This window comes from Zalophus californianus, chromosome 3 (assembly GCF_009762305.2).
Source record: "Zalophus californianus isolate mZalCal1 chromosome 3, mZalCal1.pri.v2, whole genome shotgun sequence".
In the NCBI taxonomy this organism is placed as follows: domain Eukaryota; kingdom Metazoa; phylum Chordata; class Mammalia; order Carnivora; family Otariidae; genus Zalophus; species Zalophus californianus.
The window spans coordinates 14612860-14636603 of record NC_045597.1 but is presented as its reverse complement, the minus strand read 5'-3'; the positions used below and the strand labels follow the sequence as shown (position 1 = coordinate 14636603).

The following is a 23744-nucleotide window of genomic DNA, read 5'->3' as shown; positions in this document are numbered from 1 at the left end:
TGTGTGTGGACACAGTGTGAGGAGAGCAGGGCTCAGAAGCAAGGGTGTTTGTCCAAATAAGCCCATTTTGCTCATTTAGCTTATTTCTCTTAGCCTACCTGGTGAAAATGCTTGCCTATAGTAGTGCTGAAGCATGGAAGCATGGCTAGGGGAACAATGAGATCTAGCTTATGATAAAAACGAAGTTACCTGATTCGTATTTTAGAGTCTCCGCTTGTGGTGTTTCAGGACCATCACATGATCCAACTAACTCCAGTGTTTAACGGATTAGCAGTTAATTGATGTTGAGAGTAAGCAACACAAGAAAGAGGAAGGGAATGATCATGCTTCCTGTGTACTGTGTTCTGTCTGTCCATCACTTACTGTCGATATCATCATCACCATCTTACAGATGAGGACAGTGGGAGTCAGGAAGGTTCTGTGCCCTTCTCAAGGGGACACAGTTAATCAATGGGGATGCTAGCATTTGAATCTGGCCTGCTGCCTCCAACAGAAGAGAAAACTAAGTGGAGAAGAGCAACTCGATATGGTTGCAGTTCAGCCTACTTACACTTACTTCCTCTTGCCTAAAAATAAGCCATTTCATGTGATCTTGGTAGAGCTTCTCCTGCTGGAGCAAAGATGCAGCCAAGGAATTTCCTTATGTCTGCAGTTCTCCTGAAGTTTAAAAATGGTGGGAGAATGTGTGTGTGTGTGTGTGTGTGTGTGTGTGCGCGCGCGCGCGCGCGTGCGTGTGTGCGTGCGTGTGTTTAAGGCTAGCAACTGGAGGAAAGCTGATGAGTAAGGAGAAATTGAAGACACAGATTGATAAAGGCCTCGTTGGGACTGTCAGGGGGAACTCAGTGCTGTGGAGGAGGGAAATGGGGATGAGGAGCCAGTGAACCCACTTAACTGTGTAACTGATAAACACAGAAGTGGTAGAAATGCTTCCGTATTTCGGAAGCCTAAAAGAATGCAACATGATGAAGTGGGCAGTTGACAGACAGCATGTGAGGCCTCGGCATAGCACAGAAACTAGGCGGAGGGAAATGAGTTGAATCTGAAAATAGGAATGAGAGATTAAGCAAGGGGCTTATTTAGTATGCAGGCATATGCACCTGCGCGTGGTCCAATGAGATTCTATTAAAATCATTAAAAACAGAAAAAGATTGGAAAAGATTTAATGTCAGGACAGGCTGTGGCAAGGGAGATGTTCACTATATCTACATATAGATTAGATGAGTATCTTTTAATGAAGAAACGTAGACCTTAGATTTTTGGTTAAGACCACTAAATCACCTAGTTTTAGGATCGGCTTATGACAGGAAATGTGCAGATATCAAATTAAAAAGCCAATATTATATCTATTAAGATGAAACCTTAGAGAAGGTGGTTGAGGGCAAAATACCAATGACAGGAAGTGCTGAATTTCCAGCTTTCTTACCAGCCTCCTTCCTCTGCCTTCCTCCATTGACCCCTTCCCATGTCCCGCCTCTTGCATCTGTCCTGCACAGGGTAGCTTCACGGTTCAGAGTTGACATGGTGTGTTCAAAATGCCTTTCCTTCCTTTCTTTGGCCACAGGGAAGCAGGGCCCAAGCTGCGGGTGTTGTTCCCATGGGATTAAACACCCTCCGAGAACTGTATCTCACACTGGGCTTCCGCATCCGAGGAGCTTGCTTAAGCCCCTCTGGTTGCAGGAATATCTCTTCTTTGACGATATTCTTCTCTCAGTGGGCCTCCAGGACATCTCCCAATATATCAGGATGTCTTGGCCGGTTATATGAGTTTTGTTTTCTGCGATCATGTGATCATGTGGTTTGTCTCTAGCTTATCCAGCAGAGGTTTCCAAACCTCATTGATTCATGCAGCCCTTAGTTTTCAGTAATGTTTTTCCCTGGGGCCCCAAGGCATAAACCAAACAAATAAACTTAATGGTTCTGCTTATTAAGTGGTTAGGTTCAGACAGTTTAATGAATATTTATGTTCGAACTATTGTAACTGTTAAAAAAAGTTCACACACGGAGGTTGAAAGCAGAACTATTTTAATTCTTCCAGATGGAATGTGCGTACCTGTTGAGCACTGTGCCACTTCACGGACCCTGATATCAGACTGGACAGCATCACTCTTGTTTTCTGTTCCACACTGGTCTTCATGTAATACTTGTGTTTTCTCACGTCAACTGCCCCAAACCCAGCTTTGTAAAGAGACGACATCATCAAAGGTGTATAATGCAATCTCACGTTGAAAGTTGAAACCGTGAACTGTCTCGACTAGTAGCTCATGCAGTGTCTGTCAGATGGTGCTAGTTTTCCTCAAAAATTCAAAATATCTCGTGGTGCCCTGTGAGTTCACTGTAGTGCCCTGGAGTGCATACTTTGAGAACAACCACGTGGCTTTTTGTTTCACTAACTGACCGATTTAGCATAGAGTTCACTTATTAGTTTCCTTTTACTTAATTGCCCTCCACATTATGCTCTACTTTGATTTTATAACAAACATTTGTTACTGCTTTTTACTAGGAACATAGTAACATTTTTATCTGTGTTTATAAATTATTATTATTTGTAATCACTATTATATGTGTTTATTTTAAACTTCCTTGAAATAGTCACTGTGGAGTTCTGTCCACAGATGGCTCAGGTACATCATCTTGCTTCTCATTGTTTGTTTGTTTGTTCATTTATTTATTGACAGAGAGAGATAGCGAGAGAGGGAACACAAGCGGGGGTGGGGTGGGGGAGGGAGAAGCAGGCCTCCCGCCAAGCAGGGAGCCCGACGTGGGCCTAGATCCCAGGACCCTGGGATCATGACCTGAGCTGAAGGCAGGTGGCTAACAACTGAGCCACCCAGGTGCCCCTTGCTTCTCATTGTTAAGAGAAGGTCTCATACAGTTAGTGATGAAAAGGAGAAAGCAGAAGGACACAACATTCTTTTTCCTCATCTCTAGAGATATTGCTCCTCTTGTCTTTTAATATTAGGTGAAAAATAGAAAGTATCAACTCAATAGATGCAGATGATTTCATTAGGTGCTTACTTTTTGCCCAAGCACCAAATGTTTTATATACATTATCTCACTTTAATCTTTGAGCAGTGTTCTACATTCAACCATTCATTCTAGAAACATTTATTGAACAGGTGCTATGTGCTAAGCGTTGTTTTAGGGGCTGCAGATAGAGATGTGAAAAAAAAACAAACAGGTGGAGCTCTATCCTCGAAAACCTTGCAGTCTAGGTTCACCTGGTGGCTCAGTTGGTTGTGTCCAACTCTTGATTTCAGCTCAGGTTGTGATCTCAGGGTCGTGAGACTGAGCTCTGCGGCGGGCTCTACGCTTAGCGTGAGTCGGCTTGCGATTCTCTCTCTCCCTCTGCCCCTCCCCCTCCCCTCTAAAAATAAATAAAATCTTTATTTGCCATTTAGTATGGGAGACAGGTAGTAAACAAAGAATAGGTATAATAGAGTGATAGCACACAAAAAGAAATGCCATGATTAAGAAAAGGAGATCAGACAAAGGGGAAAGAGAATGATGAAGATGTCATTTTAGATACGGTGGTCGGGATGTAAGTCTGTGAAACGGATGCTATTATCTCCATTTTGTGGAGGAAGAAACCGAGTCTCACAGAGGTTAAGTGACTTGTCCACCGTAGCACAGTTATAAAGACCTTAGCTGGGATTCAGATCACCCTAATCGAGGAATTAATGCAATGCAACCAAGAGTCTTGAATTAATTCAAGGATAAAGTTATTAACATATTTGTCAAAGTACGTGAGTTGAATATTATCGTGTCTGAGTAGCTGAAATGTTCTAACGTTAATTCCCATCTATAAAGAACTTGAGAACTACCGAACGATCAGTCTCATTTATATACTTATCAAGGAGATAAAACCTATTATCACAAGGGTGGAATTATTAAATACACAAACAAACATTGTCCAGTGTGATAGAACAAAATGGTTTCTTTGAGGACAAACAAGACTTTGTTAGAGGTAGATTTTCAGGTTGGGAAAAAAATGGCATTTGGAGGACAATAATATTTATCGAGTTCAAGAAAGAGAGATCATTTTCTTGGTAATTGTTGGCAGGTAAATAAGAGAAAAATCTATTGGGAATTGCATTTCACATTAAACAACCTCATTTCACTTTCTGTGAAAGAAAAGTAAAATATTCCTCTCACCTGAGTTTTATGAACAGAAAAGGGATCATAGAATAAAGACAACATATAATGGATAGTAATGTACTTTAATTATTATTATTATGACCAGTTCAATGGAAAAAAGAACAAGAGAGTGATGGACAGAAGAAGGAGGCTGAGGAAGCTCCAAGGAGGAATGTGTTAGCTGTAAGTAAGTCATGCTTGTCACACTGTGTTTTGGACATCAGAGTAAATTATCACCTGTTAACATTACTTTTGGAAGGTTTTCAGCAGATAAGAATAGTGTTCAGTTCCTCAGTGCTCTAGGAAACATCTTGCAAGTGAAAGCCTATCAATACCAGCTCACATTTCTTTATTCATTCTCTTATTTTATATTTAATTAAAATATTATTATGAAAAAATTCTAGGTAGGCGTGAAAACGATTTCACAATGCCAGTACCACCCCCAGAGGCAATCACTTCCATATTTCTCTGTTTATACATTAAAATATGAGATAGGTAGATAATTAGATACACACACATAAACATTAACAGGTTACTCATCTATCCCGTGATCAATCAACGTATTTGTTGGACACCAATCACGAAAGAGCAGTTTATTTCACACTTCCTCCAGGGGGTATTTCACTCTTGTTCTCTCATTTTCTCACATTTTTAAGCAGTTTATTCTTATTTTATGAGTGCAGTATCCTCTTGATTCCCTCTGAGGATACCAGTTAGGTTTTTAAGCTATTTTCACTTTCTCTGGAGTCAGTTTCTAATATTCATGCCTCGCAGACTTCTTGCATTGTTTTTTACTTTCAGAATTTTTGGTGACATATATTTCTCTGTTTACATTTTAAAATGAAGGGCTCCCCACTTGTAGGAAATGACAAAAGTATGGAAACATATATGACCAAAGTTACTGTTTATACCACTATTTGTAGTAGTAAAGGATTGGAAAAAACCCACATGCCCATCAATTGGGGGACTGTTTGAATCAACTGTGGAACATCTTCAGAAGGGAGTTTTGTGGTGCTGTAAAAAAGATATTAGAAAGATGATCTATCTATCTATCTATCTATCTATCTATCTATCTATCTATCTATCTGAGGCGTGATCTACGGGATATAATGTTAAGTAGAAAAAAAGGTAAGGTGGCGAAAAGTGTATATAGTATGATAGCATTTACTGAGAAAGGGGAGATATAAATATAAATATATACACATGTACTTATATTTTAGGACATAGAAGGATAAACATGAAATTTAAAAAAGGTTAGCTTTTGGGGAGGGAGGGATTTGAATTATGCTATTTTGTCAATTTGCCTTTGGAACCGTGTACATATTTTACATAATTACAATACAAAGTTGAATTTTAAAGCATAATCCCCTCAAGTCAGTAGTAAAATAAAATAGGTAATTCTGATTGTATATTCCTTTGGCAATGTAACCACACAGGGATGAACCATCCCAAGTGATTTAAAACACAGTGATCTGCACATCCTTAGAAGGATGTGCCCCCAAGGATGAAAATAATTGCAAAAAAATCTCAAACCGTTTTTAGCAATTATATCATTGAAATCAGACTGTTTGTGTGATATACAATAAAGAAAACTAGTAATTATGTTGGTGCTATTGAGGACTGGGATTTTTGGCATGGAGGATGGATGTTAAGAGATATAAGATCAATGAGATTAAGCTAAAGCTCTGTGGTCCCAGTTCTGAATTGGAAGTGTCGTTATGAACTCATGAGGTATTTCATGTATATGTACGTGCATGTATTTATGTTACCACATGCATGCACATATATATGTATGTTTGTGTGTAATACTACCTTTCTCCACCAAAAAAACTGCAGAAACAGTGACCAACTCAGTAGCAATGAATACCCCTAGCACTAGGTTCTTGTTTCTAGATATCATCTTTAAATGAAAGAATAATAATACAATGAAAGGACTTCTTAAAAAAATGGCTGATTCCTGGTCAGAGGTAAGAAGTATACAGAATGAACTGACAGTATTTTGGTATTCTAGAGAGCAAGGAAGATGTCAAAGATGGGTAGGGTCATGTCAAAAGGACTCAGGAGCCAACTCGTATGGGCTCCTGCTGGATAAAGCTGGAACAGTTTACACATCAAAAAGAATAACTGCAATGAATTTCAACATATCGAATATGTTTAAACCCATGGATTCCTAATAAACAACTCCCCCCCAACTATCCCAAAACTCATGGATCACTTTTATAAGATACAAAACTCAATTTTTTAAAAAAATTGGTGAATAAAGGGAAAAATTAGTATTTATCTTGCCTTTCTTATATGCCCGAGAATAATTAAATATTTGATGAGATGGAACTTATCTTTATAGGAATATTCCAGATAATAAATGAAGAAGGAATGATTGAATGAGAGTATCATCTTTATGCAACCCTAATGAATTACTTGATTTAGGCAGTGATTATCGATATCAACTTTGTAAAAAGAGAGACAGCCAGATATTATGTCCCTCCTGATGGAAGTATACACACTATATTTGAAGTGGTATTGCCCTCGACTCCCCAAATTGAACCAGTATCAGACCAAGCTTTCAATAAATCTATCCATGTACAAGAAATGTGGATGGTAGAGGAATTATGTTAAGTGATGCTATGGAGAGGCAGTCAGTAAAATCTAGACTTTGAGACACTCTCCTGAACAATGTGATTTCTTCAACAAATTAAGTTGCAGGGAAGAGAAAAGAGGCAGAAAGAAAATCTATAGACTCTAAGAAATCAAGAAACTTACCAACCAGTCATAATGTATGTTCACTGTTTTGGTACTGATTCAAATAAACAAATGGTAATTTTAAAAAGATCATTTATAGGATAAATCAAGTATATGAACAGTGAATGATGATATCAAGGAATTGTTGATTTTGGGGGGCTGGGACTTAGTTATTAGGGTTATGGTTTGAAAGGGGGCATATTTGTCTTTTAGAGAAATATACCTAATTAATTAATTAATTAATTTATTTTTAAAGATTTTATTTATTTGACAGAGAGAGACACAGTGAGAGAGGGAACACAAGCAGGAGGAGTGGGAGAGGGAGAAGCAGGCTTCCCGCGGAGCAGGGAGCCCGATGCGGGGCTCGATCCCAGGGTACTGGGACCATGACCTGAGCCGAAGGCAGATGCTTAACGACTGAGCCACCCAGGTGCCCCAGAAACATACCTAATTTAATGATGGAGTAGTATAACATCTGGGAATTTCTAAACAATTTTGTGGATTGGGGAAGTAAATTAGGGTATGTAAAGATCAAGACTGGCCATGAATTAATACTTTTGAAGCTGGGTGTTGGGCACATAGGGATGTCTATCTTTGTATATGTTTGGAATTTTCCATAATTAAAAGCACAAAAGAATAAAGAATGAAAAACCAGTTTGGATTGGAAATAGGTAGCCAGCATGTATTTCTTTGGTGATTCAGTGGAACTTTTTAGCTGTAAGACTTCTTTCCTGTAAGGAGGGCTGACTTTGAGCTCCACATACTTAGGTGGGGGAGTTCTAACTGACAGATTTCTCTTGAGGGTGGGCAAGATATGCACTGCTTGTTCAAGTGCAAAAAGAAAGAGGGCTTCTCTTTGGGAGTACCCACCCCTGCTCCAGATTTATATCTGTCTTGGTAAATTCTTTGCAGAGCAGATCTTAAGTTTCATTTCAGAGTAAATGTCCTGGCTGTCAGTCTCTACGAGGGTGGGGAGTGTTCCAAAAATATGTCTTTGAGGAAGTTAGCCTGATTACCATTATGTAGCCCACTGAGGACACATTTACAGGTAGGAGTAGAGAAGATGGACGGTTGGAATTCTCTTCTGGGAAAAGATGCTATTGCCTCATGAAGTACATGTCTGACGAGGTTAAAACTAGAGCCTGATCTTTCATGTAGATTTCTAATAGTTATTGACCAGGTTTTGTATAGAGGACTATGTTGAAAGCTGACATATATTGGCTTTAGGCCAAATACTATGAAATGGAGAGACTGGTTCACACTAAGGAAATGAATGAGTCTTTCAGTGGATGAAGTTAATGGATTAATAAAATAAAATAGTGCAGAGACTGTCAGATTTTTTACTTAGTTAAGTCAGGAGACAGGCTTGAGCAGTGAAATTTCCAGATTGGGAAATGACAAACTCGATTGAGTAGTAAAATATTAGTGGACAGAAAAGGGAGAGTTGAGTGTGACTGAGCCCTGGGCAAAGTGTCTTTAAAATAAGAGATACAGACTGTATCTGTAATTGTATTAATCCCATTTAAACCGGGTTCTTTAACCACACTACGGGGATTGCACTGTGGAAGGCTATTGTTAACTCTGTGTTCTGCAAAAACATGGGCTAACTCATGCATCAGTGACCAAACTCTTTATCTTTCTCCTTCTCCCTGCTGCAAACTAGCATCATCTTTATTTAGCATCTGTTTTTTTCTTTTCTCCTATTGAAGTTCCTGGTAATGCTGTCTTTGCACTCCTTGTGCTCATAATCTCGAAGGCATTATTTATCCAAGGCATTCATTCAACACACATTTATCAGTGCCTACATCCACCAGGCTCTGTCCTAGGTGCTGGGGATACTGTGGTGAATGAGATGATGGTGGTGGTCCTGGCATTCGTGGGGTTAAGAGTCTAGCAGAGATCACTCCCGGCCCCCCTTCTCTCCCTAGGGCTAATGTACGGGGTCAATCCAGTTTCTCTCACCATTATCACCTTTTCCTTGGCATCTCTAAAATCATCCTCAGCACAGTCTGTCTTAGATTATAGTTATGTGTCTATCACTTCCATTGGGTTAGGAACAGAATTCATTTCTTATGTATTTTTCTTTCCCACCTTCTAAACCCTTATAAGTTTTATGTTTTCTGGTTTCAAAATGCAATTATGTGATTTCTGAACGACACACACACACACTAGCCAACTTACAAAACCTCTTTGTGTGCAGTGGTGAGGGACTTTAAAGCAGATGACCAGATGCCTTACACAGCACCATGCCTCTCTCAGTGGCAGCTTGACGCCTTCCTCCATATTTGCCAGCTTCCTACCAGGAGGAGAGTGAAAATTACATCTGCCTCCCTTCTCTGATATTGTTATTGTTAGAACTCTTCCACCTCAATTACAGTTTTGGGGGGTGCTTTTGAAAATAAAAAAGTAGCTTATATTCATAAAATTTCAGGGGTTCCTCCCAGAGAAATAGAAATAATGAGCGGCTAATAAATATTTATAAAAACTTTTCAACTATTCTTAGTGATATCAATAGAATTCAAAACCGGGAGAGTAATTGCTGTATAGTAAGCATCTGACATAGAAACAATAAGAATGATTGAGTACTTACAGGTACCTGGCACTGAGCCAAGTCTTTTATATGGAGTAACTTACTTAGTCCTCACAATTGTATGAGGTAGGTATCTTTCCTATCTCTATTCTACTGCGGATTAAGACCCTGACGCTTGAAGATATTACATAATTTGTTCATAACTATCAAGTGGTAAATACGAGGTTTGGACTAATCATAATTGTATGGAAGTATCAAATAGAAAGCTTCCTTGCTTGCTTTTCCCTCCCTCCCTCCCTCTCCCTTTCTCTCCCTCTTTCTCTTTCTTTCTTTTGTGGATAGCTTATAAACAGGTATATGGAACCAGAATGTATGATCACATATGGTGTGGTGTTATGGACAGTTCATTTACCATGACATACTTAATTTTTAAAAAAGAATACAGTGCTTCAGGGCACCGGGGTGGCTCAGTCAGTTGAGCGTCCAGCTCTTGATTTCACTTTCAGGTCATGCTCTCAGGGTCATGGGATCGAGCCCTGCATTGCTCCATGCTCACCAGGGAGTCTGCTTGAGATTCTTTCTCTCCCTCTGCCCCTCCCCTCAAATAAATAAATAAATCTTCTAAAAAATAGTATTCTGCTTCAGATACTAATATTAATGTCCTAGTATCACATGCTTTTATTATTAGTAAACAGTGGTCACTGATTGAACTTCAGTTGTTGAATTTTACTCTGCGTGTAGTAGAGAAATACGTTGTTGTCTTATTACATAAATTACTCAATGCAATTGAATTTAGAGATTTTATTTTCTGTAATTCATAGCACTATATTTAAAAAAAATTCCCCAACTCTAAATTCCTGGTATATTACAGAACTTTTTTTTTTTTAACTTGCAACTGTGAGAAACTTTGGAGGCATATTTTCTCAGAAGAGGAGCAATTGGTCTTTGAATGTATGCCCATTTATGTTTCTTGCTGCAAGTCATTTACATTTACATGTTTCACTTATTGAGTCGTGCTTCTAAAATGTCAGATGCAATTATTATAGTCCGCAATGACTGGAAAAACTTTCCTCTAAATATTTCCCTCGGGAAAGAAGAGATTTCTTCTGCCTTGTTTGAGCTCAGTAGCCAGAAGCTTCCAGGTTATCTCACTGTCCTCTGGCCTCTTACAGACCTTCTCCATCAGAGTTGCATACGGTCTGCTTTTTCAGAACCTCTTGCTGGAAATCCCTCTTGTGAAGCTACACGGGAGGCGTGATATGCTCTGGAAGGCTGATCTACACGGAGATGCTCACTTCCATGTCAGGACTCTTGTAGTCACCAAGACCTTCCTAGAACAGAATTCATATCTCCGAACTCCACCCGTTGAAAATTGTCTCTAGACTGAAACAGAGCCTCTGGATTTATATCTGTATCTCTGTGGACTTCTACTTGATGATTCTTTTACCCAGTAGTTATTTTTTACTTAATAATACCTTATAGGTTTACTAATTTCTGATTTTAAAAGCACTCCACACCTACCCTCTTTTGTTTTGTCTGCTCCATAAGCCTAGGACTTAGGAAAAGAACTATTATTAGAAGAGGAACTGCAGCTGGGAAGAAGTTTGGGGACTCATAGAATGACATGGCTAGTTGGCAAAAGGATCAAAACATCAGCTTTGAATTTGTGATTATTGGTCCCCACCTCTTGAGACTAGACCATGCTGCTCATGTAGCACATTTTCAAAATAGCACGCTTCATAAATTGGTCAGTTCAATTAATTTGAGTTTCTGACACTTTGTTGTATTGCTGACCCTTGGCTTTTCCTAAAATGATGTTGAACCCTGCAATTCATTATGACTTCCAGGGCACAGCGATTGCAGGAGCTGCTAAAAGTATGCTGGGACATAAAGGCAATGTCTTAATGATTTAAGACAAGAATCCTTTATTCCTGAAATAATTCTGTTCACTGACGTGATCAGGGAGCTCAATTTCAGTTTGACAAAGGTTTCAAAATAGAACTTCATGAGGGGTAACTGCAATTAGATATTCATGGGTAATATTCTCAAGTTTGTGAAGTAGAATGTTAATGAAGGGGAGTACTGATTTTATTTTAGCTTAATTATACTACATTTGCTGTTATATCTGCTGTAGATTGTAAAGACCTTGATATTATTACTTTGCCTTCTCTTCTTGTTCAGGACCTGTTGTGCTTTAAGGCATAGAACTCTTTAGAATCTGTAGCAGACATAACATTAAATGTAATATACCCATTGTGAGTAAGCAGATTAAATCCTTAACAAAATTTCTTGTACTTAGTTGCAAAATAATGTCATTGTCTTTACCTTCTTATACCAGAAGGTTCTTGTCTGAACTATGGATCTCTGTGAGATTAGGAATCAAATACATAGAATAGCAGAAAAATAGCCAACCCATCATGCCACCCTAAATTATTAGCTTCCTTTTCAAAGTCTTCTGCAATTTCTTTCTTTATCCAGTATTTGGAGATTAAGAATTTCCATTTTGTGGGGGGTAGCTGTTGTCAATAAGCTCCTCCTGGGTGAATTCAAGAAGTGATAGAAGTGATAGAAATTGTTTGAGAGCTGATGCCAGATAGTAGCAGAGACTCACATGAGACATGGCCCTGTTGTTTTTCTGTTACCAAATGTTGTGGATAATAACAATCATTTTGATAACCTCCATTTTCTTGAAAAATGATTGAATTGAAAATATAAGCTTGGAAATTACAGAGTGCTATGTGAAAGCTTTGTGGGGAAAACTTGTATAGAAGTTGATTTTTCTTCACCTTTGCTATTGCCTCGGTCCGGCTTCATGTTCCGTGAGGGGGAGGCTAAAGCAAATCCTGTGGGTTTCCACAGGGTCGCGCCCCAGTGCCAGTGACCCAAGAAACTTGGATGTTTCAGGGTGGGAAAGTCTTTGGATGATCTTCACTTTACTCACTATGTCTTAGGGGAAATTGCTGTGGGTACCTGGGGGTGTTTATCAATTTTCCTCCCTGGTCCTAAGAGTTACAAACTAACCCCATCCTCTTTCAGTTATTGCCCCATGAGAGAGCTTTGCCGAGCACAGGTCTTCTCTGCCTCTTTCAGTGTGAGGCCCGGATAGACCTTGATTCAGGTTCCATTAGTCCTTCCTTGGCCCCCTCGTAAAAATATCCTCTTCTCAAGGGAATTCGGACACCTGCTACAACATGGATGAATCTTGAGGATATTATGCTCAGTGAAATGAGCCAGACACAAAAGAATAGTGTGTGATTCCGTTTCTGTGAGTTTCCTAGAACAATCAAATTCATAGGGACAGAGAGTAGAATGGTGGTCTCCAGGGGTTGGGAAGAGGTGGGGGATGGGGAGTTACCACTTAATGAGGACAGAGTTTCAATTTCGCAAGGTGAAGAGAGTTCTAGAGATGGGTGGTGATGATGGTTGCATGACATTGCAAAAGCATTTAATGCCACTGAACTGTGACGCTTAAAAATTGTCAAGATGGTAAAATGTGTTACGTGTATTTTATGAGAAACAATTTCAAAAATCTTCTATCATGCCATTTATTATGTCCAGATTTTCTTGCCTCAACTAGAAAATCTCACCTTTTCTAATTGTTACCTATAAAACGTTCACCCGGTACTCAGATGTAGGATTTGTATCCTCCCTTTCCCTCATCCCACACAACCAGTCCATTCCCGAGTCCAGGTGATTTTACTCTCAAAGTATATAGAGATTTTGGTCTCTACCACAATGAGTTTAGGCTAGACTACCATCCTCTCTCCCCTGGACTCCTGCGGCACCCTCCTCACGGGTCTCCAACTATGTCTTTCCAGCCTTTTTTTTGCTGTTCCTTCTACGTGAAATGTTCTTCCTCCATTATTTCACTAGGCTGGCCTTCTCTTCTTTCAGATCTTCCTGGGAAGGTCCCATCATGCAGAGCACTTCTCATCGTCTGTTCTAACAGGTCCTTCTTCCCTCCCCTTCCATGCTGGCCTCAGGGATTCTCTCTCCGCTCCCTACTTATTTTCTTCAGGACACTTACCATCATGGCCTTTTCTTGTTTACTTGGTTGATTATTGACTATCTTTTCGAGGAGAATACAACCTCCATGAGGTTAGGGATCTCATCTCCTCTGCTAAACCCACAGAACCCAGAGAACATGGTAGATATTCAGTGAATTTATTGAGTGAATGAACAAAAATATATAGTTGTACATTTCTCACTTTCACAGTTTAAAAATAACAAAGTTTTAGATATATTACATAGTTCACTATGATATTGTAAAAGACGGGTTGGAAGAAATTGTATATTTATAGTTTGTTTTGAAGGTATTTAACATATATGATAAGGAGTGCACTTGTCATGATGAGCACAGGGTGATGTATGGAACTGTTGAACCACTATATTGTACACCTGAAACTAATATAGCACTGTATGTTAACTCACTGGAATTTAAATAAAAAATCAAAAAGTCAAAAATATCTATGATCTTAATAGCTAATAGTACAAATGAGGAATTGTGCTTTAAGACAAGTGAGCTAGGATCAGCTGGTCACCAATTTGGATATTGCAGAATGCTGTCTGTCATATGAACACACTGAGTTTCTTAGTGTGAAATTGGGATAACAATAACTATTGGGGGCGCCTGGGTGGCTCACCTGCTTGAGCATCCAACTCTTGGTTTCAGCTCAGGTCATGATCTTGGGGTCATGGGATCGAGCCCCGCGTGAGGCTCTGCGCTCAGTGCAGAGTCTGCTCATCCCTCTCTGTCTGCTCTCCCCCCCCCCCCCCGCTTGCACGCACTCTCTCTCTCTCACTCTCTCTTTCTCAAATAAATAAATAAAATCTTTAAAAAACAATAATACCTGTCCCATCCATTTAAAGTAGTTAGAAAGATTATGTTTTTTTTTTAATTTCTTATTTGTAGAGTGCTTTAACATTTACAAAGTGTTTTCTTATTTATGCCTCCAAACAACCCGGTGAAGTAGGTATGCTTGTTTGTCTTTTATAGAAGAGGATCTTGATTTCTGATATTCTAGAGCTAGTTAGTGAGTGGCAAAGGTGCAATCAGACTGAGGCCATTGGCTGTGAATTTGTTATTTTGTCTTCGCTGCGGCAGCTGCCTGCTCACTGTACCACAGCCGAGGGACAGAGACCATTCTGAACATTCTACAGTGCTACAGAAAACATCTATTCTTACTGTTACAACTTTTAACCTTGCTGAGTTTCACCTATATAAGTTTGCTGCATTTTCTTACATATTAATTGATTAAGCACCTGGGCGGTATACAAAAACACATAAATCTATGCTGCACATAAAATTTTCAGTAGCACTTGTTCATTCCCCAAATGTTTTATTTTGCTTGAATTTAGAGGTGGTGAAAATAAAGGCACTTGAAATTATTTAGCTTTCTGGATTTGACTCTGTATCTCTGTTTGCTTTTGCTGATCATGCTTTTGGTCATGTGAGGGTATTTGCCATGTGATGTTTGCTTTTGGAAGCACTTGTTCACACATATAGAGTCCATCTGCTCTTCCCAAATTGGGCAGAGGGGATGCTAAAAAAAGCGGAGCCGGTCTAAATGGAGTCATATACAGTATGGATGTGTGTGTGTACTTACATGTGTGTCTATGTCTATGTGTGTGTGTGTGTGTTTTATGTGTGTGAATGGCATGTGTGTATATGTATATAATGTGCACACACACAAATACACATATATGCATGCATGCACACGTGTACATGTATATGTGTTTATGGAATTTTTTTCCTTTTGACAATGAGCAGACAGTCTGGCTATTTTTCTTGAGGCATCACCTTTCATATGTGCACTGTAAACAGACGAGGCTCTTCAAAGTGTGTTCCCTTTGTGCAAAAAGAAAGAAGAAAAGGAAATTGGTTCAGAGCACTAAGAATACCTGCCCCATTGTTTACGTTCCACGCTATAGGGAAGGTGGAGCTTTGGGGATTTCATTAGAATGTGCCCTACTCAGTCTCCTCAACCACAGGAATCCTGAAGGAGACAGTGTATGTGATTGTGGGCAATGACTGAATGGTTCTTTGGCCTGTCTCTAGTGACCTTTCTCCCGCTGAGCCTTACGGCCCACGTACACAAGTCTAAACTTTGACTTGACATTATTATGCACCTGCTGGGTGTTATGTGGATGGGTCTTGAAAGTTTGATGTGATTCTAACTAATGTCCGGATGTCTTCTCACTAAGGAGACCTTTGTGTGTGGGTATAAAACACCCCAGGACTTAAGCCTTATCTAAAGATATTTGAAAATCTAAGTAAAATCTGTACATCAGGGTCACTACTTTTTATTATTTTTGACTCTGTGGGCGAATGTGTAAAACACTTCTCTGAGGGAAGCTATGCTTTTTTTTTTTCCACCCTGAATGTTCCTTCAAGTATCTATTTCTAATCAGACTCTATGATATATAAGCCTCTTTTCCTTGTTTTAGTTCTATGTGTGGATACTCATAACTCTCAGCGTCTGTTCTTCACCTTTACTCACAGCGGATCAGGGGAGCATCTTTTATTTTATTGTCCTTCAGGGGCAGAGGTGATGCCATGAGGGTGGATGGGTGGATGTAATCAAAGAGGCCACTTTGATGAACAGTTTTGGTGATGTAATTTGCTATGAAAACTGTTTCTTGGTTTGTGGCACAGGGCTTTCTGAGCTATGATAGATCTGAGTTACTTCCATTCCCACAATCTGTCTACCACCGTCGCTTCCAGGGAGGCATCTCAACACGTTCTCTAGCTACATGGAGTGGCAGCGGCTGCTTATCGGCATTTTGCTGGGAAAAGCACACTCTTTGAGCTCATGCTTCAGCGTGCCTTTAAAGTGCTTTTCTGCTGTCTTTTGTACTTACCTGAATTTGTTCACCTTGAGGCAACCTTTGCGATATCACATTTCTAGCCCTAGTCTGGTAGAGTAAATATACTGCTGAGAACACCATTTCCAAGCCGATCAAATGATTTATAACATAAATAGCTGTCATTTACTGAGCACCGGCTAAGTGTTAGCCACCTCACCAATGCCATCTCATTATTCTTCACCAGAAATAGAAGGCATGATCCCCATTTTTCAGATGAGGAAATCAAGATTCAGGGTGTCGGTTTGCTCAAGATTCCCAGTTAGTAAGTGGGAGAGTCAGTGCAGGACCAATGTCTCTCTGATTCCAAAGCCCAAGTGTTCTGTGATGTGACCATAGTGCTCCACCTTGGGCTGTATCACAGGCTCTGGCACTTGATTTTGGCTCTCTGACTCTCCTTAATGAAGTATGACTCAGTGATTCTTATGACCAGTATTCAGGACTCTAGTTATGGTAGATCTCTACCACCTCGATGCATTGTGGATTTGACACCTTGATCTGCAGATCAATGCCATGTTGGTGTTCCTTACTGTCTTCCAGCCTGACGAAGGACATGTTGACTTTTCTGATTATGGCTGGCGACTTCTTTATCCGTCAGGCTGCTGTCTAAGAGCTTGCTCCCCAGGTAGCAGAATTTAGTGACAGTTTCTCTTCGTTGATAACGGACACCTGTAAACTGAGTTTCCATTATCCAAAGCAAAGATTGGTATCTCTGCTGATCCGCCTTGGGCAACAACCAACTTTTAGGCATTCAAGTTGTAATAATTTCATTTGTAAAGTGCTGCTGGTGATACACGGAATTACTTAGGTATACGGTATTAAAAACAGGTATATTCCTGTTTTCTGGTGTGCCCCCTTTTCTGTATCAGCACTGGCTCATGGGAATGGCATCTGTTCAGATCTCTGGGTTGGTCACTGAAATCCTGTCAAAAGTGATACTTACCATATATTCTATTTCATTTAACAAACTTTAGAGAACCTGACATACTGTTGTATATAGGGCTATGGATTGAGTAAGTGTGATGCTCATAGTAACTTTTAGATAAAGTTGAATATTAGTCTTCACTATAATCTACATATAACATTGTTTCTGTTTCAAAATCAAAGTAAAATTTCTAGAAAATTAAGTAAAACCTTAGCCAAATTTTTAAATCTTTTCCGAGTCATTCTCCTTGTCAGTAAAACAGAGATAACACACATGCTTCTTATTTAGACATTGTCAATGCAAGGAAATATGTATAAAGTGCCTTGTACAGTGTCTGGCATATTATTATTGCTCTAAATGGCATTTCTCTTCCTCTATAAACTGTGAATCCTGCAAAGTAATCCTTAGCCCATTTTCTTTGTATGTTGACTTTATCATTATAGTTATCAATATGTAATTTCTATTGTATCAGATGACTGCATTTAGGAGACTTATTGTCCTTTAATTGTCATTAAAGAATATGGATGTGAGAGTCTAGGTTACTTTTTATGCTAATTTAAAAGCTTTCTCCCAATATAACTAGTTTATATTTTAATTTTTGATACACATGTTAACATCCATATTGTCACATCATAAAAAAATATGTAGCTATAGCCAGCAAGGATAAACTTCTTAATACAGGTATTTATATTGTCTTACTTGAGGGACTCATTTTGATCAAGCAAGAATGGAAAAAATGTATTTCAGTTCATTTTTCTTCACCTATAATTTTCTATAAATAAAATTCCATGACTTGATTAAATCCATAGGAATTATAGGACTGTAAAGGAAATGAAAATTGATTATGTTTATTATCATTACTTTAATTCTAATGTTCCTTTGTGTTTATAGTTTTATTGAGTTTTCTTTCAGAGGAACTTAAGAACTATAGGCTTAAAACGGAAAACATTCAAGACAGAGGTAGTGAGTGGGGAGGCTGAATCCAGGTTGTCAAAGTAGACCAGACAGGTCATAATACAGTCTGTAATAGCAAATTCAATCAAATCTCACTGGATAGTGAATATAAATTCCTGGATTATTCATCCTTTAGTTTTCAGTTGGACATATGCCATTATGTAAGGTGTAAATCACGTCCTTGTGGCTCGAACTCCCTTCTAGGAAGGGTTGTAGGGTTGTCTCTCGAGAGTTGTTTGGTATGGAATTTGTCTAGGAAGACCTTGTCTTTGAGGTCTGCACTCCCTTACTTTCATCCCAGAGGCATTCAGTGTCTTCTGGGGATCCAAAAATCCATCAACTTCTGCAGCAGTGATAACCCTCACATCTTGGTGGCTAACACTAGCAAAGATGTGTTTCTTGCTCCTGTTACTTGTGGCTGTGGTGGATTGCCTGTGGGTCTGTATATCATACCATCTGGATGTCCAGGCTGCTGAATTACTGTGGGTCTGTTCCGCTTGTGTTATCATTCTGGAACACAGACCAAAAGGAGCAGCTCCTATCTGGGACAGCTCCTGGCAGGGAGAGTGAACCCAGGAAGCTGAATTGAGTACATAACTGGATTTAAAGCCATGACCCGATGTGATGTACCTCGTGTCTGCTCACACGCCATTGGCTGAAGCAAATCACATGGCCAATCTCACAGGGCAGGGGTAGGTCAGGGGCAAGAGGGGAAAGTGGATACTTGTGAGCAGTGATGCAGTCCACCCCACAATGACACAGATCTTCTGGACCCTAGACGTTAAGAGATAAATTAGGTGATAAAAATTTATAACATATTGTGAATTCCTTCAGTTGGCATTTATTGAACCATGCAGTAGACTGTAAGTGTTAAAAAGATAAATGGTCCAAACTTGATGTCCAAATGAAACTTATACAGCGTTTTATAGGATCAGATGTGTGTGCAAGTAACTGTAACATATCCATCCATTCATTTGTTGATTTGTGCAATAAATACTTATTAAGTATTTACTGTGTGCCAGGTACTGTTCTAGGTGCTGGCTCCCTTGCCTTCTTTGCTTTGCTCTCTGCCTGGTCATTTTCCTTCAATCCCCAGGCTTCAGTTCCCATCTGTAGATGGATGACTGAATCCGTTCTCAGACACAGACTCTGTTCTGAGCTGCATATTAAGTACCTTCTAGATGGTAACTATGCTTTTATTGGTAATACCCGTCTTGTACCTCATGTCAAAAATTGAACTCTTTGTGGGTCCCAAGCTTCCTGTCCTTTCCCACCCATTCATGCACTCACTTATTTAGTCATTAATTTATTCATTCAGCACATATTTACCGAGTACTTACCATATACTAGGTGCTGCTTGAGCTGTTGGAGATTCAGCAGTGAACAAAGCAAGCTTCTCGCTTTCATAAGAGCGTACACTTAGAAGTGGGGAGATAGCAGTTAACAGGTGGTAAATAACAAAGAAACTAAGTGCAGATAATGAGAAGTACTATAAAATAAAAATTTAAAAAAGCCGACTGTGTTGTCAAGGAAGGTCTCTTGAGGAGGTGGCATTTCCGGAGGAACCTGATGGACAAGAAGGAACCAGCAATGTGAATCTGGAGAATGTCTACTTCGGGTACAGGGAGCAGTTGGTGACAAGAGGTGAAGGTGGGGACAAACTTGAGGTATGTAGGGGAGTGCAGCAGGGCAGTCTGGTGAGTGACCCTGGGCTAGGTGGGGCTGGAGAGGTGGCCGGACCCAGACACGATGGGCTTTGAAGGCTGCAGTAGATGTGGTGCAAGGGTGATGAGAAGCCATTGGAGTGGCCTTGCCATCAAGCCAGAAGCCTAAGCCTCATTCTTGATTCCTCTTCTTCATTCCTGTATCCAATTTATGTCTATGACTTTCTCTCTCCCGAAAACTTCTCAGGTCTGTCCACCTCACTACCTCCTACTGCCCTTCCTCCCCAGTCCATGCTGTCATCGTTCAGGGTGGCTTCTGGCTGGTCTTTCTGCTTCTAGACTTGCCCACTTCCAGCCTGGTCTCCATCTCACTGCCAGAGTCATCTTCCCAAAATGCAACTTTGTTCAAGTCAGTCTCAGCATAAAGACATTTGGTACTTCCAATCGCCCTATGCTCCGGCGCCCACCCTGCGTGCACGTGCGTGCGCGCGCGCGCACACACACACACACACACACACGCTAATCTTTCAGCCCTGATGCACTGCAGACCTGTCATCCTCTGAAGGACCAGTTTCCCTCCATGACAAGGCACACTTAGTCCCTGTGCATTCTCTTCCTTCTGTTCCCATTCCCACAGTTGAATGACTTCAGGTCACCTTCCAGGTCCTAGTGTAAGTTTTCCTGACAGCTCTGCCTGGGTTCGTCCCCTGTCTTCTGTGCCCTCACTGTCCCCTGTGTGTTTTCTTCCCATCATCACATCATTCCACAGTGTACTCATCTGTCTGCCCATCAGAGAGAGTGTGAGCTCCGTCTTACTCCCTTTATTTCCTGAAGGGCTTAGCACATGCCCAGAACTAGTAGAGGTTAAAAAAAATTTGTTGATTGAACAAATGAATATATATATATAATTTGAGCAGCCAAAAATGTGACTATTTCGTAGAGCACCTTCTATTTGTAAATAGAAGATGCGCTACAAAAGCTAACCGAGTTAGATAAAGCTGGGGGACATGAGTCATTTCTTGTAACAAAAATAGGAGTAGGTGAATGGAAAGAAAAAGGGAGCATCCCTTCAAGATAGTGAGCAAAGGTAACTCAGGGTGGCAGAGAGATTATTGAGCCTGGGGTCAGAATACCAGAGTTGAATCTTTAATATGATTCACTGTGTAACTTTGGTCGAGTAACTTACCCAGCACATTCTCAGGAGCCAGAGAACTGAGTTCAAATCTGGCCCTGGCACTTTCTAATTGTGATCTTGGGCAAATTACTTATCCTCTGGAGAATGGGGAAGCCATTGGTATCCACCTTGTAGATAAAATCCTTGTGAGGATTTTTTTTTTTAAATCCAGCTTACTTGAGGTATAATTGACAAATAAAATGGTAAGATTAATTTAAAGTATACATCATGGTGATCTGATATATATGTATACATTGTATAAAGAGTCTCCTCATCTAGTTAATGAACGCATTCATCACCTCACATATTTATTTATCTTTTTAATTTTGGGGGGTGGAAATATTGAAATCCTACTCTCAGCAAATTTTCAATTATACAATATAGTGACCATGTTTTGCATTAGGTCAGACCTTACTCATCTTAGAGTTGAAAATATATACCCTTTTACCTGCCTCTCCCTGTTTCCCCTACCCCAGCCCCTGGCAGCTTCTTTTCTACTCTCTGTCCTACGAATCTGACTTTCCCCCCAGCTTCCACATAGAAATGATACCCTGCAGGGGAGCCTGGGTGGCTCAGTCGGTGAGGTGACCCATTCTTGATTTCAGCTCAGGACGTGATCTCAGGGCCATGAGATCGAGCCCTGCATTGGGCTCCATGCTCAGCGGGGAGTCTGCATGAGATTCTCTCTCTCCCTCTCCCTCTGCCCCTACCTCTGTTCTCTCTCTTTCTCATTAAAAAAATCAATCTTAAAAAAAAAAAAATGATACCGTGCAGGATTATCTTTCTCTGGCTTATTTCAGTCAGCATTGCTTTCAGGATTAAATGACATAAGGAGTGCTTACAGAAGTGCCTGATAAATATTACTACTGTTATCATCAGTACTAAAATAGAGATAGGAATATTTTCACTAAGAGTTATAATGTTGACCAAGTATGATGATTTTTAAAAGGCAGTATTGATAGCAAGTTAGTATAAAAATATATTCATTTAGAATGAGTGTAATGGTAGGAAGAAGTGAAAAATAGGACAATGTGTGGCAAGGTTGAAGGAAAGAGTTTTTGCGTTCTCTCAGAAGTATTGTGGTGCTCAGGAGTCTTTCGAGAGGTCTCTGAGCATCCTTCTGCGTCCTTCAGGGCTGCTTCACTCCTCTCTCCAGCAGATTACAGAAATGCCAAGTCCATTACCTATTCCATGCCAGCCCTATCTCTAGCCCTTCCTCTGGTGCTCTCATACCTTTCGCTGCAGGCTTCTGTTTAGAGCCACAGGACAGAAATCAAGGTTGCAACGGTCCATAGATCTCTCTTCTTAGGTTTTGGGAGAGATCAGATGAACCCAAAGAATTTTCCGACCTTTACCCTGTTCCTGACCAAACTGCTCATGCGTCTATGAGTAGACTCATCCACTCAAAGCTCAAGGAAATCAGAAGGAACTTGGCCTGACAGTTCAATTCCATTCAGCCATCATTTTCACACTCCTATAGGGGACTTCATTCTATGTCTTGCCGATATCATTAAGGGAGTGTAAATAAAATATGGGGAGTAAGTGGTTGAGTAAAGACAGAGGATAAGAAACATGAAGGGAGCTTTGGTGTCAATTTTGTCAGAGAGGTGTGACTCTGGTGACAGGGAATCGGAGAATAAACACAAGTGCTGGACTCTTGGAAAGGCAATTGATTCGAGGAGGTTGGAGGCTGTGTTGTGGATATGTCATAAACCTTTAGGATGATACTGATTATGGGTATGCTCTTCCAGACTGGAGATAGTTCAGACTGTAAAAAGAAGTCAGAGGAGAGAGAGAGGGAGTGGGAGAGAGAGAGAGGTAAGGGAGGCTGAAAGCGGTAATGACCTAGCCTCTGGTTTCGAGCTGGCAGGTGCTTGGGTAGTATTTGAGTGTGCATTGTGTAAGTGCACAGGGCATTTAGCAAAAGGGGTAGTGAAGTTTCTTCTGGGATTTCATTAAGCCCCTCTCTAGCCATCTTATTATTTTGGAAATTGAATAAACTCAGGACACCAGAGCTAATTAATACACTTGGTAATCTGCGACTTCATTAAGTGGAACTCCTTGAGGATCCCGTGAAGCTTCAAAACGTGCGTTCTAGGAATAATTGTGTTGCTTTTCAGTAATAATAACCGTAGATGGGAGCTGTTGGACATTTCTAATGTGCGAGGCACTGTGCTCGGAGGTTTATCTAATTCTCTGTGAATCTGCACAGCCATCCTGGGGGGACGATTGTCCCCAGCCCGTTCTCAAACCCTTTGGTCCCCTTATTGGCTGCCATTTCACATATTGCAACTGTGTCCCTGGTGTCCTCATCTCATTATCTATATAATATTGTAGAATGAAGAGGACCCACAAATCTACTCACAGGAAATGTGTCGCCTAAACCTGATTGCCGTGAAGCCAACCCAAAAGTCGATGTGAAAGACATGCAACACACTTGACAATATTTAGTCCTGGTCTCTGAATTTTCAAAATATTTTCTTTGATGCATGTTGTCAGTTTTCACCCCAGGGAAATACGGAGGTCTCTCTTTTCTAGGCTTTGCTTTTTATTTAGAAAATTCATCTTATTATGTTCCTCTTCTTTTTATTACCTTTAGCCTCTCATGCAATGGTTATCTATCATTCCTATTAGGTAAATTGATCCCATTTCCAAACTTTAATTAGCATTTTGTTATTGATTAAACTTAGAGCATGTGCTATTCATGGAATTAATGAGAATATTATGTGTAATGGTTATTTTAAAAGGCATTTTTATTGA

At 40.1% G+C, this 23744-nt stretch overlaps 1 protein-coding gene across 6 annotated transcripts in view; it reads left to right on the top strand.

Moving 5' to 3' along the window:
* Positions 1 to 23744, top strand: part of HS6ST3 (heparan sulfate 6-O-sulfotransferase 3) — a 642842-nt gene that overhangs the window by 66082 nt on the left and 553016 nt on the right. The window lies entirely within an intron of this gene.